The sequence below is a fragment of the Ranitomeya variabilis genome, chromosome 4 (genome assembly GCF_051348905.1).
Source record: "Ranitomeya variabilis isolate aRanVar5 chromosome 4, aRanVar5.hap1, whole genome shotgun sequence".
Classification (NCBI taxonomy): domain Eukaryota; kingdom Metazoa; phylum Chordata; class Amphibia; order Anura; family Dendrobatidae; genus Ranitomeya; species Ranitomeya variabilis.
The window spans coordinates 369074931-369091343 of NC_135235.1; the positions used below are offsets into that span (position 1 = coordinate 369074931).

A 16413-nucleotide genomic window follows, 5' to 3' on the forward strand; every position below is an offset into this window, starting at 1 on the left:
TACATAGGTGAAAGCAAGGCAAGGCACACACACAAAATGTTGCAAATGGTCAAGCGAAAGCGAGCAAAATGCTACACTTGGCATCTGAAATGTGCTTCTTTGACCCTGAAAAGAATTCACATCGTGGGTTAAAACACAACTTGCGCGGATTTCAATTCAATCTGTTTTTGGAAACCGGATCAGAGAAGGAGTGCACTGTTTCCGGAGATACTGCAATAACGGGTCAATGCGTGAGTGGACAGAGCAAGCTCTTTTCCCATCTCCCTGTTCTAAAAATCCATTTAATACATGGTCCCCAATTAGGAGACGTATCAGATATTAAACTGATAAGAACAGATACTACAATTGATCTTGGGCGGCGGCGACGACGACGATCATAGCCAAAAGGCCCGAGAAGCGATAACCAAAAATGGTTTTGTGCTTGTGCTGCCTTGAGGCCTGACACTGATCCTTCATCCTAGCCAGAAGGCCAAGAAGCAATAACCAGAACTCGTTTTGCACTTGTGCTGCACCAAGGCCTAACACTGATACCCTTTAGGGAGATGGAGCAAAAGATTGCCCTGAGGAGGACATTTTAGCAAACCGGACACCTTCACAATGGCCGTTCTGCTGTTTGTTCAAGCTGTGAGCCCCTCGTTTTTAATCTGCATAACCCCACCTATTGTAACCCTCCTACCCCTCTTTGTTCCTATGTGCCCTCAGGAGGAGGTGTGCGAGAGGGAAATTAAAAAAACAAACAAGCGAGCAGCTGTCTTCCCTTAGCTCTCCAGATGCTGGGTATGGACCCTGCTGCCTATCTACCACCATGCTGCTCGCCGCTGCTCCGGCAGCAGACTGAAGACGACTGCCACCGCACTGCTTTTTATAGGCCAAGGACCCTTTGTGACACGTGAGGGCTCCAGCCCATTGTGACATGTGAGGGTTCCAGACCATGGCCAAGGGCCAATTGTGACACGTGAGGGTTCCGTGAACAGATTCTATCTAATGCAGGCAGCGCACCTGGTTGCTAGAAAGCATTAGAATACTCACACAGGTGGAGATAGGCAGCGTATTCGAGATCAGCACAGAGACGATTTTTCCTTTTTTTTAATACATATACACCAAATTTAAAAGTCAGTGGTCCACAAGAGGGAAACAAGATTTTACAAAAGAATTAATGCGGTCACAAATGTTGTATTTATGGCAGAACTACTCATTGGATACTTCAATTTAAACGCCAAGTACTGACAGCAGGGGGGCCTAACTTTGTAGATGGATGGTACAGTATATATGCAACACCGTAACAAAGGCCTAATACAGGCCTACATCTTAACACACCTGATGCAACCAGTAAAGACAAATTGATTGATTGATTGATTGATTGCATTTTGAATGCAATATAATGCTTGACATACATAGGTGAAAGCAAGGCAAGGCACACACACAAAATGTTGCAAATGGTCAAGCGAAAGCGAGCAAAATGCTACACTTGGCATCTGAAATGTGCTTCTTTGACCCTGAAAAGAATTCACATCGTGGGTTAAAACACAACTTGCGCGGATTTCAATTCAATCTGTTTTTGGAAACCGGATCAGAGAAGGAGTGCACTGTTTCCGGAGATACTGCAATAACGGGTCAATGCGTGAGTGGACAGAGCAAGCTCTTTTCCCATCTCCCTGTTCTAAAAATCCATTTAATACATGGTCCCCAATTAGGAGACGTATCAGATATTAAACTGATAAGAACAGATACTACAATTGATCTTGGGCGGCGGCGACGACGACGATCATAGCCAAAAGGCCCGAGAAGCGATAACCAAAAATGGTTTTGTGCTTGTGCTGCCTTGAGGCCTGACACTGATCCTTCATCCTAGCCAGAAGGCCAAGAAGCAATAACCAGAACTCGTTTTGCACTTGTGCTGCACCAAGGCCTAACACTGATACCCTTTAGGGAGATGGAGCAAAAGATTGCCCTGAGGAGGACATTTTAGCAAACCGGACACCTTCACAATGGCCGTTCTGCTGTTTGTTCAAGCTGTGAGCCCCTCGTTTTTAATCTGCATAACCCCACCTATTGTAACCCTCCTACCCCTCTTTCTTCCTATGTGCCCTCAGGAGGAGGTGTGCGAGAGGAAAATTAAAAAAAAACAAACAAGCGAGCAGCTGTCTTCCTTAGCTCTCCAGATGCCAGGTATAGACCCTGCTGCCTATCTACCACAATGCTGCTCGCCGCTGCTCCGGCAGCAGACTGAAGACGACTGCCACCGCGCTGCTTTTTATAGGCCAAGGACCCTTTGTGACACATGAGGGCTCCAGCCCATTGTGACATGTGAGGGTTCTAGACCATGACCAAGGGCCAATTGGGACAAGTGAGGGTTCCGTGAACAGATTCTATCTAATGTAGGCAGCGCACCTGGTTGCTAGAAAGCATTAGAATACTCATACAGGTGGAGGTAGGCAGCGTATTCGAGATCAGCACAGACACGATTTTTCCTTTTTTTTAATACATATACACCAAATTTAAAAGTCAGTGGTCCACAAGAGGGAAACAAGGTTTTACAAAAGAATTCATGCGGTCACAAATGTGGTATGTATGGCAGAACTACTCATTGGATACTTCAATTTAAATGCCAAGTACTGACAGCAGGGGGGCCTAACTTTGTAGATGGATGGTACAGTATATATGCAACACCGTAACAAAGGCCTAATGCAGGCCTACATCTTAACACATCTGATGCAACCAGTAAAGACAAATTGATTGATTGATTGATTGATTGATTGATTGACTGCATTTTGAATGCAATATAATGCTTGACATACATAGGTGAAAGCAAGGCAAGGCACACACACAAAATGTTGCAAATGGTCAAGCGAAAGCGAGCAAAATGCTACACTTGGCATCTGAAATGTGCTTCTTTGACCCTGAAAAGAATTTACATCGTGGGTTAAAACACAACTTGTGCTGATTTCAATTCAATCTGTTTTTGGAAACCGGATCAGAGAAGGAGTGCACTGTTCCCGGAGATACTGCAATAACGGGTCAATGTGTGAGTGGACAGAGCAAGCTCTTTTCCCATCTCCCTGTTCTAAAAATCCATTTAATACATGGTCCCCAATTAGGAGACGTATCAGATATTAAACTGATAAGAACAGATACTACAATTGATCTTGGGCGGCGTCGACGACGACGATCATAGCCAAAAGGCCCGAGAAGCGATAACCAAAAATGGTTTTGTACTTGTGCCGCCTTGAGGCCTGACACTGATCCTTCATCCTAGCCAGAAGGCCAAGAAGCAATAACCAGAACTCGTTTTGCACTTGTGCAGCACCAAGGCCTAACACTGATACCCTTTAGGGAGATGGAGCAAAAGATTGCCCTGAGGAGGACATTTTAGCAAACCGGACACCCTCACAATGGCCGTTCTGCTGTTTGTTCAAGCTGTGAGCCCCTCGTTTTTAATCTGCATAACCCCACCTATTGTAACCCTCCTACCCCTCTTTGTTCCTATGTGCCCTCAGGAGGAGGTGTGCGAGAGGGAAATTAAAAAAACAAACAAGCGAGCAGCTGTCTTCCCTTAGCTCTCCAGATGCTGGGTATGGACCCTGCTGCCTATCTACCACCATGCTGCTCGCCGCTGCTCCGGCAGCAGACTGAAGACGACTGCCACCGCACTGCTTTTTATAGGCCAAGGACCCTTTGTGACACGTGAGGGCTCCAGCCCATTGTGACATGTGAGGGTTCCAGACCATGGCCAAGGGCCAATTGTGACACGTGAGGGTTCCGTGAACAGATTCTATCTAATGCAGGCAGCGCACCTGGTTGCTAGAAAGCATTAGAATACTCACACAGGTGGAGATAGGCAGCGTATTCGAGATCAGCACAGAGACGATTTTTCCTTTTTTTTAATACATATACACCAAATTTAAAAGTCAGTGGTCCACAAGAGGGAAACAAGATTTTACAAAAGAATTAATGCGGTCACAAATGTTGTATTTATGGCAGAACTACTCATTGGATACTTCAATTTAAACGCCAAGTACTGACAGCAGGGGGGCCTAACTTTGTAGATGGATGGTACAGTATATATGCAACACCGTAACAAAGGCCTAATACAGGCCTACATCTTAACACACCTGATGCAACCAGTAAAGACAAATTGATTGATTGATTGATTGATTGCATTTTGAATGCAATATAATGCTTGACATACATAGGTGAAAGCAAGGCAAGGCACACACACAAAATGTTGCAAATGGTCAAGCGAAAGCGAGCAAAATGCTACACTTGGCATCTGAAATGTGCTTCTTTGACCCTGAAAAGAATTCACATCGTGGGTTAAAACACAACTTGCGCGGATTTCAATTCAATCTGTTTTTGGAAACCGGATCAGAGAAGGAGTGCACTGTTTCCGGAGATACTGCAATAACGGGTCAATGCGTGAGTGGACAGAGCAAGCTCTTTTCCCATCTCCCTGTTCTAAAAATCCATTTAATACATGGTCCCCAAATAGGAGACGTATCAGATATTAAACTGATAAGAACAGATACTACAATTGATCTTGGGCGGCGGCGACGACGACGATCATAGCCAAAAGGCCCGAGAAGCGATAACCAAAAATGGTTTTGTGCTTGTGCTGCCTTGAGGCCTGACACTGATCCTTCATCCTAGCCAGAAGGCCAAGAAGCAATAACCAGAACTCGTTTTGCACTTGTGCTGCACCAAGGCCTAACACTGATACCCTTTAGGGAGATGGAGCAAAAGATTGCCCTGAGGAGGACATTTTAGCAAACCGGACACCTTCACAATGGCCGTTCTGCTGTTTGTTCAAGCTGTGAGCCCCTCGTTTTTAATCTGCATAACCCCACCTATTGTAACCCTCCTACCCCTCTTTGTTCCTATGTGCCCTCAGGAGGAGGTGTGCGAGAGGGAAATTAAAAAAAAACAAACAAGCGAGCAGCTGTCTTCCCTTAGCTCTCCAGATGCCGGGTATAGACCCTGCTGCCTATCCACCACCATGCTGCTCGTCGCTGCTCCGGCAGCAGACTGAAGACGACTGCCACCGCGCTGCTTTTTATAGGCCAAGGACCCTTTGTGACACGTGAGGGCTCCAGCCCATTGTGACATGTGAGGGTTCCAGACCATGGCCAAGGGCCAATTGTGACACGTGAGGGTTCGTGGAACAGATTCTATCTAATGCAGGCAGCGCACCTGGTTGCTAGAAAGCATTAGAATACTCACACAGGTGGAGGTAGGCAGCGTATTCGAGATCAGCACAGACACGATTTTTCCTTTTTTTTAATACATATACACCAAATTTAAAAGTCAGTGGTCCACAAGAGGGAAACAAGGTTTTACAAAAGAATTCATGCTGTCACAAATGTGGTATGTATGGCAGAACTACTCATTGGATACTTCAATTTAAACGCCAAGTACTGACAGCAGGGGGGCCTAACTTTGTAGATGGATGGTACAGTATATATGCAACACCGTAACAAAGGCCTAATACAGGCCTACATCTTAACACACCTGATGCAACCAGTAAAGACAAATTGATTGATTGATTGATTGATTGCATTTTGAATGCAATATAATGCTTGACATACATAGGTGAAAGCAAGGCAAGGCACACACACAAAATGTTGCAAATGGTCAAGCGAAAGTGAGCAAAATGCTACACTTGGCATCTGAAATGTGCTTCTTTGACCCTGAAAAGAATTCACATCATGGGTTAAAACACAACTTGCGCGGATTTATATTCAATCTGTTTTTGGAAACCGGATCAGAGAAGGAGTGCACTGTTCCCGGAGATACTGCAATAACGGGTCAATGCGTGAGTGGACAGAGCAAGCTCTTTTCCCATCTCCCTGTTCTAAAAATCCATTTAATACATGGTCCCCAATTAGGAGACGTATCAGATATTAAACTGATAAGAACAGATACTACAATTGATCTTGGGCGGCGGCGACGACGACGATCATAGCCAAAAGGCCCGAGAAGCGATAATCAAAAATGGTTTTGTACTTGTGCCGCCTTGAGGCCTGACACTGATCCTTCATCCTAGCCAGAAGGCCAAGAAGCAATAACCAGAACTCGTTTTGCACTTGTGCCGCACCAAGGCCTAACACTGATACCCTTTAGGGAGATGGAGAAAAAGATTGCCCTGAGGAGGACATTTTAGCAAACCGGACACCTTCACAATGGCCGTTCTGCTGTTTGTTCAAGCTGTGAGCCCCTCGTTTTTAATCTGCATAACCCCACCTATTGTAACCCTCCTACCCCTCTTTGTTCCTATGTGCCCTCAGGAGGAGGTGTGCGAGAGGGAATTTAAAAAAAACAAACAAGCGAGCAGCTGTCTTCCCTTAGCTCTCCAGATGCCGGGTATAGACCCTGCTGCCTATCTACCACCATGCTGCTCGCCGCTGCTCCGGCAGCAGACTGAAGACGACTGCCACCGCGCTGCTTTTTATAGGCCAAGGACCCTTTGTGACACGTGAGGGCTCCAGCCCATTGTGACATGTGAGGGTTCCAGACCATGGCCAAGGGCCAATTGTGACACGTGAGGGTTCCGTGAACAGATTCTATCTAATGCAGGCAGCGCACCTGGTTGCTAGAAAGCATTAGAATACTCACACAGGTGGAGATAGGCAGCGTATTCGAGATCAGCACAGAGACGATTTTTCCTTTTTTTTAATACATATACACCAAATTTAAAAGTCAGTGGTCCACAAGAGGGAAACAAGGTTTTACAAAAGAATTCATGCGGTCACAAATGTGGTATGTATGGCAGAACTACTCATTGGATACTTCAATTTAAACGCCAAGTACTGACAGCAGGGGGGCCTAACTTTGTAGATGGATGGTACAGTATATATGCAACACCGTAACAAAGGCCTAATACAGGCCTACATCTTAACACACCTGATGCAACCAGTAAAGACAAATTGATTGATTGATTGATTGCATTTTGAATGCAATATAATGCTTGACATACATAGGTGAAAGCAAGGCAAGGCACACACACAAAATGTTGCAAATGGTCAAGCGAAAGCGAGCAAAATGCTACACTTGGCATCTGAAATGTGCTTCTTTGACCCTGAAAATAATTCACATCGTGGGTTAAAACACAACTTGCGCTGATTTCAATTCAATCTGTTTTTGGAAACTGGATCAGAGAAGGAGTGCACTGTTCCCGGAGATACTGCAATAACGGGTCAATGCGTGAGTGGACAGAGCAAGCTCTTTTCCCATCTCCCTGTTCTAAAAATCCATTTAATACATGGTCCCCAATTAGGAGACGTATCAGATATTAAACTGATAAGAACAGATACTACAATTGATCTTGGGCGGCGGCGATGACGACGATCATAGCCAAAAGGCCCGAGAAGCGATAACCAAAAATGGTTTTGTACTTGTGCCGCCTTGAGGCCTGACACTGATCCTTCATCCTAGCCAGAAGGCCAAGAAGCAATAACCAGAACTCGTTTTGCACTTGTGCCGCACCAAGGCCTAACACTGATACCCTTTAGGGGGATGGAGCAAAAGATTGCCCTGAGGAGGACATTTTAGCAAACCGGACACCCTCACAATGGCCGTTCTGCTGTTTGTTCAAGCTGTGAGCCCCTCGTTTTCAATCTGCATAACCCCACCTATTGTAACCCTCCTACCCCTCTTTGTTCCTATGTGCCCTCAGGAGGAGGTGTGCGAGAGGGAAATTAAAAAAACAAACAAGCGAGCAGCTGTCTTCCCTTAGCTCTCCAGATGCTGGGTATAGACCCTGCTGCCTATCTACCACCATGCTGCTCGCCGCTGCTCCGGCAGCAGACTGAAGACGACTGCCACCGCGCTGCTTTTTATAGGCCAAGGACCCTTTGTGACACGTTAGGGCTCCAGCCCATTGTGACATGTGAGGGTTCCAGACCATGGCCAAGGGCCAATTGTGACACGTGAGGGTTCCGTGAACAGATTCTATCTAATGCAGGCAGCGCACCTGGTTGCTATAAAGCATTAGAATACTCACACAGGTGGAGATAGGCAGCGTATTCGAGATCAGCACAGAGCCGATTTTTCCTTTTTTTTAATACATATACACCAAATTTAAAAGTCAGTGGTCCACAAGAGGGAAACAAGGTTTTACAAAAGAATTCATGCGGTCACAAATGTGGTATGTATGGCAGAACTACTCATTGGATACTTCAATTTAAACGCCAAGTACTGACAGCAGGGGGGCCTAACTTTGTAGATGGATGGTACAGTATATATGCAACACCGTAACAAAGGCCTAATACAGGCCTACATCTTAACACACCTGATGCAACCAGTAAAGACAAATTGATTGATTGATTGATTGATTGCATTTTGAATGCAATATAATGCTTGACATACATAGGTGAAAGCAAGGCAAGGCACACACACAAAATGTTGCAAATGGTCAAGCGAAAGCGAGCAAAATGCTACACTTGGCATCTGAAATGTGCTTCTTTGACCCTGAAAAGAATTCACATCGTGGGATAAAACACAACTTGCGCGGATTTCAATTCAATCTGTTTTTGGAAACCGGATCAGAGAAGGAGTGCACTGTTCCCGGAGATACTGCAATAACGGGTCAATGCGTGAGTGGACAGAGCAAGCTCTTTTCCCATCTCCCTGTTCTAAAAATCCATTTAATACATGGTCCCCAATTAGGAGACGTATCAGATATTAAACTGATAAGAACAGATACTACAATTGATCTTGGGCGGCGGCGACGACGACGATCATAGCCAAAAGGCCCGAGAAGCGATAACCAAAAATGGTTTTGTACTTGTGCCGCCTTGAGGCCTGACACTGATCCTTCATCCTAGCCAGAAGGCCAAGAAGCAATAACCAGAACTCGTTTTGCACTTGTGCCGCACCAAGGCCTAACACTGATACCGTTTAAGGAGATGGAGCAAAAGATTGCCCTGAGGAGGACATTTTAGCAAACCGGACACCTTCACAATGGCCGTTCTGCTGTTTGTTCAAGCTCTGAGCCCCTCGTTTTTAATCTGCATAACCCCACCTATTGTAACCCTCCTACCCCTCTTTGTTCCTATGTGCCCTCAGGAGGAGGTGTGCGAGAGGGAAATTTAAAAAAACAAACAAGCGAGCAGCTGTCTTCCCTTAGCTCTCCAGATGCCGGGTATAGACCCTGCTGCCTATCTACCACCATGCTGCTCGCCGCTGCTCCGGCAGCAGACTGAAGACGACTGCCACCGCACTGCTTTTTATAGGCCAAGGACCCTTTGTGACACGTGAGGGCTCCAGCCCATTGTGACATGTGAGGGTTCCAGACCATGGCCAAGGGCCAATTGTGACACGTGAGGGTTCCGTGAACAGATTCTATCTAATGCAGGCAGCGCATCTGGTTGCTAGAAAGCATTAGAATACTCACACAGGTGGAGGCAGGCAGCATATTCGGGATCAGCACAGACACGATTTTTCCTTTTTTTTAATACATATACACCAAATTTAAAAGTCAGTGGTCCACAAGAGGGAAACAAGGTTTTCCAAATTATTCATGCGGTCACAAATGTGGTATGTATGGCAGAACTAATCATTGGATACTTCAATTTAAACGCCAAGTACTGACAGCAGGGGGGCCTAACTTTGTAGATGGATGGTACAGTATATATGCAACACCGTAACAAAGGCCTAATACAGGCCTACATCTTAACACACCTGATGCAACCAGTAAAGACAAATTGATTGATTGATTGATTGCATTTTGAATGCAATATAATGATTGACATACAAAGGTGAAAGCAAGGCAAGGCACACACACAAAATGTTGCAAATGGTCAAGCGAAAGCGAGCAAAATGCTACACTTGGCATCTGAAATGTGCTTCTTTGACCCTGAAAAGAATTCACATCGTGGGTTAAAACACAACTTGCGTGGATTTCAATTCAATCTGTTTTTGGAAACCGGATCAGAGAAGGAGTGCACTGTTCCCGGAGATACTGCAATAACGGGTCAATGCGTGAGTGGACAGAGCAAGCTCTTTTCCCATCTCCCTGTTCTAAAAATCCATTTAATACATGGTCCCCAATTAGGAGACGTATCAGATATTAAACTGATAAGAACAGATTCCACAGGGCCGGAGGAGGAAGATGAGTGGGAAGAGGATGAGGAAGAATCTGAAAAATAAAGAAAAGTGGGATCCTCTCCCTCGCTATCAGTGTCGGAGGCAAGGAAAGAATATGCCTCCTCCGCTGAAGAGCGCTGTTTGGATGAACGGGACGAGCGGGACATTTTTTTTGTAAGTGTGGTGATTGGGTGTACTTTATTGATAACTATATGTAAGTGTGGGGGGGATAGTGCTTGGTGCAAACTACTCTGAAAAGAAAAAGGTAAAGGAAAAAAAAAATACCTGTGAAAGAAAAGTTCAAAACAGCAGGCCCTAGCTTTGAAAAATGAACCGCGTCACTTATCAAAGTTCGGTGGCTGCTGGGTGTGCGAACGGGGATGTGAAAAAAAGCGGCAGGCACGAGAGCTCTTATAAATGAACCGCATCACTTATCAAAGTTCAGCGGCTGCTGGGTGCATGCACAGGGATGTGAGAAAAAAAACGCAGGCACAAGAGCTCTGATAAATGAACCGCGTCTCTTATCAAAGTTCAGCGGCTGCTGGGTGCGTGCACAGGGATGTGAGAAAAAAACACAGGCACGAGAGCTCTGATAAATGAACCGCGTCACTTATCAAAGTTCAGCGGCTGCTGGGTGCGTGCACAGGGATGTGAGAAAAAAACGTAGGCACGAAAGCTCTGATAAATGAACCGCGTCACTTATCAAAGTTCAGCGGCTGTTGGGTGCGTGCACAGGGATGTGAGAAAAAAACACAGGCACGAGAGCTCTGATAAATGAACCGTGTCACTTATCAAAGTTCAGCGGCTGCTGGGTGCGTGCACAGGGATGTGAGAAAAAAACGCAGGCACGAGAGCTCTGATAAATGAACCGCGTCACTTATCAAAGTTCAGCGGCTGCTGGGTGCGTGCACAGGGATGTGAGAAAAAAACGCAGGCACGAGAGCTCTGATAAATGAACCGCATCACTTATCAAAGTTCAGCGGCTGCTGGGTGTTCGAACGGGGATGTGAAAAAAAAACGCAGGCACGAGAGCTCTGATAAATGAACCGCGTCACTTATCAAAGTTCAGCGGCTGCTGGGTGCGTGCACAGGGATGTGAGAAAAAAACACAGGCACGAGAGCTCTGATAAATGAACCGTGTCACTTATCAAAGTTCAGCGGCTGCTGGGTGCGTGCACAGGGATGTGAGAAAAAAACGTAGGCACGAAAGCTCTGATAAATGAACCGCGTCACTTATCAAAGTTCAGCGGCTGTTGGGTGCGTGCACAGGGATGTGAGAAAAAAACACAGGCACGAGAGCTCTGATAAATGAACCGTGTCACTTATCAAAGTTCAGCGGCTGCTGGGTGCGTGCACAGGGATGTGAGAAAAAAACGCAGGCACGAGAGCTCTGATAAATGAACCGCGTCACTTATCAAAGTTCAGCGGCTGCTGGGTGCGTGCACAGGGATGTGAGAAAAAAACGCAGGCACGAGAGCTCTGATAAATGAACCGCATCACTTATCAAAGTTCAGCGGCTGCTGGGTGTTCGAACGGGGATGTGAAAAAAAAACGCAGGCACGAGAGCTCTGATAAATGAACCGCGTCACTTATCAAAGTTCAGCGGCTGCTGGGTGCGTGCACAGGGATGTGAGAAAAAAACACAGGCACGAGAGCTCTGATAAATGAACCGTGTCACTTATCAAAGTTCAGCGGCTGCTGGGTGCGTGCACAGGGATGTGAGAAAAAAACGCAGGCACGAGAGCTCTGATAAATGAACCGCGTCACTTATCAAAGTTCAGCGGCTGCTGGGTGCGTGCACAGGGATGTGAGAAAAAAACGCAGGCACGAGAGCTCTGATAAATGAACCGCATCACTTATCAAAGTTCAGCGGCTGCTGGGTGCGTGCACAGGGATGTGAGAAAAAAACGCAGGCACGAGAGCTCTGATAAATGAACCGCGTCACTTATCAAAGTTCAGCGGCTGCTGGGTGCGTGCACAGGGATGTGAGAAAAAAACGCAGGCACGAGAGCTCTGATAAATGAACCGCGTCACTTATCAAAGTTCAGCGGCTGCTGGGTGTTCGAACGGGGATGTGAAAAAAAACCGCAGGCACGAGAGCTCTGATAAATGAACCGCGTCACTTATCAAAGTTCAGCGGCTGCTGGGTGCGTGCACAGGGATGTGAGAAAAAAGAAAAGAAATGGAAGGCACGGGCTAGACGCGGCGGGGTGAGCGCACGGACATGTGGGGAAAAAACGAAAAGGAAAGCACGGGTTAGACGCGGCGGGGTGAGCGCACGGAGATGTGGGGGAAAAAAAAAGGAAAGCACGGGTTAGACGCGGTGGGGTGAGCGCACGGAGATGTGGGGGAAAAAAAAGAAAAGGAAAGCATGGGTTAGACGCGGCGGGGTGAGCGCACGGAGATGTGGGGGAAAAAAAAAGAAAAGGAAAGCACGGGTTAGACGTGGCGGGGTGAGCGCACGGCGATGTGGGGGGAAAAAAAAGGAAAGCACGGGTTAGACGCGGCGGAGTGAGCGCACGGAGATGTGGGGAAAAAAAGAAAAGAAAAGGAAAGCACGGGTTAGACACGGCGGGGTGAGCGCACGGAGATGTGGGGGAAAAAAAAAGGAAAGCACGGGTTAGACGTGGCGGGGTGAGTGCACAGAGATGTGGGGGAAAAAAAGGAAAGCACAGGTTAGACGCGGCGGGGTGAGCGCACGGAGATGTGGGGGAAAAAAAGGAAAGCACGGGTTAGACGCGGCGGGGTGAGCGCACAGAGATGTGGGGGGAAAAAAAGAAAAGGAAAGCACGGGTTAGACGCGGCGGGGTGAGCGCACGGAGATGTGGGGGAAAAAAAAAAGGAAAGCACGGGTTAGACACGGCGGGGTGAGCACGCGGAGATGTGGGGAAAAAAAAGAAAAGGAAAGCACGGGTTAGACGCAGCGGGGTGAGCGCACAGAGATGTGGGGAAAAAAAAGAAAAGGAAGGCAAGGGTTAGATGCGGCGGCTGGGTGAGCGCACGGGGATGTGTAAAAAAAAAAAAAAAAAAAAGAAAACGGCAGGCACGAGAGCTTTGATAAGTGAATTGCGTCACTTATCAAAGTTCGGCGGCGGCTGCTGGGTGTGCGCACAGGTGTGGTGAAAAAAAAGGAAAACGGCAGGCACAAGCTCTGATAAGTGAACTGTGTCACTTATCAAAGTTTGGCGGCTGCGGGATGGGAGTACGGAATTGGGCAAAGGGGGCTGCTGAAAAAAAAGCGAGCACGAGTGTTGATCAGTGAACTGCGCCACCAATCAACGCTCGGCGGCTGCTAAACGTTCGCACGGAGGCAGCGCAAAGAGGGACGGAGGGGGTAAAAAAGAGGGGGAAGGGGGGATGGGTGGATGGGGGGGTGAAGCGAGACCGGGTAGGGGCTGTTAGCACTTACCTTTTGTAGTCTCTCTTCTTTCTTTGGTTTTCTTTCTTCTTTCTTTCGCTTTTTTTGTATCGCAGGGGATTGTGGTGTTACAGGCTTCTGTAGCACCACAAGGCCCAGCAAGACAGGATCTGGCTGTGTGACCGCTCAGCAGGAGTCCCTCAGCTAGAGTGAGGAACCCTGCAGAGTAGTCACACAGGTCACCTGCAGGTGACAGACAGGTCACAGAGCGGTCACACCGCTGCTGTGAGCTGTCATTGGTGGGATCGAATAATCACATCGATCCCACCAACCCCTGCAGGGCTTGGTGACCATGGCAACTGCCTAGGATCCCTCTGATCCTAGGCAGGTCACTGCCTGGTCACCAGCAGGGCACACAGCGGTCACAACGTGACCGCCGCTGTGCCCTGTGATTGGCACGATCGTCGATCACATCGATCGCGGCAATCAGCTCCTGCAGGCCCTGCTGGGCCTGCACTAGGCTCTGGCCTACGATCAGTGCTATTGCAGCACCGATCCAGGCCAGTACAGCAGGGCATAGCGGCGGTAATGCTGCCGCTGTGCCCTGCGATTGGCGCGAGCGATACAATCGGCGATCGCGCCAATCCGGGGGGTTTTTGCCGGTGCCTGGCATTGCCAGGCACCGGCCCTAGGATCGTGTACATCGGTACTCGAATCTAGCCTGCGACCTCATTGTTTCAGCCGCTCCGATTGGCTGAAACAATGAGGAATGCTGTGATTGGCTGCTCAGAATTGAACAGCCAATCACAGTGATCCAGAAGCCTGGGGGGCGGAACCAGGGCCCGGGATGTCGGCGCCATCTTCCTCCAGGTAAGATGGCGCCGGAAATTTAATGCGATCACCGCGACTTAAGTCGCGATGTCGCATTAAACAGTATTACGCACTATCCCGTCAGTGGGAATTAAGGCCCACCCCACCTCGACGGGATAGTACGTCATATGGGATTAAGGGGTTAAATTAAAACACTAAGTACTGATAGCAAGGGGCCTAACTTTGTAGATGATCTATTTGCAACACTGTAACAAAGGCCAAATACATGTCCACATCTTCACACGCCGGTTGCAACCAGTAAAGAGAGATTGATTGATAGATTTCATATTGAATGCAATACAATGCTTGACATGCATAGGTGCAAACAATGCGCACACAAAATGTTGCAATTGGTCAAGTTAAATCTAGACAAAATGCATTTGGCATCTGAAATGTGCAACTTTGACCCTGAAAAGAATTCACATAATGGGTTAGAACACAACTTGTGCCGATTTCAATTCAATCTGTATTTGGAAGCCGGATCAGAGAAGGAGTGCACTGTTCCCAGAGACACCGCATTAACGGCTCAATGCGTGGAGCGGACAGAGCAAGCTCTTTTTCCATCTCCCTGTTCTAAAAATCCATTTAATATATGCTCCCCAAATAGGAGACGAATCAGATATTAAACTGATGAGAACAGATGCTACACTTGATCTTGAGTGGCGGCGGCGACGACGATTTCAGCCAAAAGGTCAAGCAGCGATAACCAGATATGGTTCAGCACTTTCACCACACCAATGCCTAACACTGATTTTTTTTTTTCCTCCCTCAGATGGGAAGTTCCACAGTCAGGTAACCAAAACTATAAGGAACTCATCTCCCAAAACAGCCTGCCACATACTCAGTGCACCCGCTATTCCCATCATCATTGGAAAACACAACAAAAATTTTTTTTGTTAACAAACAAAAAAACACCTCAAGATACATTAACAAAATGTTTCCACTTTTTAGTCTTCCAAATTCCCTCTGCTTCCACCTCCCCTCTCCTCCTCTGATCACACACAAAGCAAAAATACAATTTTCCCAAAATAATTTTTATACAGTTTCTAACCTCAATATCCTTTCTTTTAAACACATACATATTCCTCACATCCCACAAAACCTCTTTTATACATGTCATCATCAACCACAATACTCTGTCCTTTTCCCCACACATACCCAATCCAAACATAAAAAGCTCAAAAGACAACAGATTCACCTCACACAACTCCTTACACAAACGACCCATACCTGCAATCACACTTCTAGCATACTGACAATTCCAAAACAAATGCACCACACTCTCACTTCCATCACATCCACTCCTCGGACACTTCTCACTCCTCACTAAACCCCGATTTTTCAGAAACTCCGTCACCGGCAACATCCCATGCAACAACTGCCATACAATCCCACTTTGCCTATTCGTCATACCATTCACACGTACCTTCTTCCATACTTTCTGCACATCATCCCCTCTCACCATTTTAAGATCTGGCAAGGACAGCCTGTGGGCTCGTCCTACAATAATGTCACATTCCATCTCTCTACACTCAATCATCTTATATACAGCTTTCTTCTTTTCTAACAATCTCACATCCACATCACACAGTTCATACTTCACTAAAAATTTGTAAACCCACACATACCACACAGGAACCTCAAAAGCCACTGGGCTCCTAAGATCTCTTTCACGCCATTTCAAACGAAACAAGAAATTTGAAAAAACCTGCACATACATGCATACTTCCCATCCCTCCTAATCACACCTAATACAAACACCATAATATTCACACCGAGAAAAACATTCAAATTTGGGAAACCCAGCCCCCCCTTATCCAAACTCTTCATAATAATCTCTCTTCTTGCACGCTCCATACATGAACCCCAAAAAAGACAAACAAAACCCTATTTAATCTTCTAATACACATGTAGCTTGTTACACCTATAAACCGCACCTAAATCATTATTACGCCAGGCAAGTAGTCATAAATACACCAAAGAAAAAGCACTAAGCGAAAAATAATAAAATATATAAATTTTATTATAACACCAATAAAATCAATCAATCATCAGAGGATATAATAGCAGCATTAGAAAAAAGCAAGTAAAGGGAACATATTTAC

General features: G+C 46.6%; 1 non-coding gene and 8 pseudogenes across 1 annotated transcript; all 9 read right to left on the minus strand.

The window, feature by feature from the left end:
• Positions 1-185: 185 nt before the first annotated feature.
• Positions 186-401, minus strand: LOC143771159 (U2 spliceosomal RNA; annotated as a pseudogene).
• Positions 402-1576: 1175 nt separating this feature from the next.
• Positions 1577-1792, minus strand: LOC143771160 (U2 spliceosomal RNA; annotated as a pseudogene).
• A 1188-nt stretch (positions 1793-2980) lies between these two features.
• LOC143771154 (U2 spliceosomal RNA) lies at positions 2981-3196 on the minus strand (annotated as a pseudogene).
• Positions 3197-4371: 1175 nt separating this feature from the next.
• Positions 4372-4587, minus strand: LOC143771156 (U2 spliceosomal RNA; annotated as a pseudogene).
• Positions 4588-5764: 1177 nt separating this feature from the next.
• On the minus strand, positions 5765-5980 carry LOC143771142 (U2 spliceosomal RNA; annotated as a pseudogene).
• A 1172-nt stretch (positions 5981-7152) lies between these two features.
• On the minus strand, positions 7153-7368 carry LOC143771143 (U2 spliceosomal RNA; annotated as a pseudogene).
• A 1175-nt stretch (positions 7369-8543) lies between these two features.
• Positions 8544-8759, minus strand: LOC143771144 (U2 spliceosomal RNA; annotated as a pseudogene).
• Positions 8760-9930: 1171 nt separating this feature from the next.
• On the minus strand, positions 9931-10105 carry LOC143770719 (U2 spliceosomal RNA; annotated as a pseudogene).
• A 4691-nt stretch (positions 10106-14796) lies between these two features.
• LOC143770683 (U2 spliceosomal RNA) lies at positions 14797-14987 on the minus strand. Its single transcript, XR_013214702.1, has one exon. It is a non-coding gene; the product is annotated as a U2 spliceosomal RNA (small nuclear RNA).
• Positions 14988-16413: the final 1426 nt, after the last annotated feature.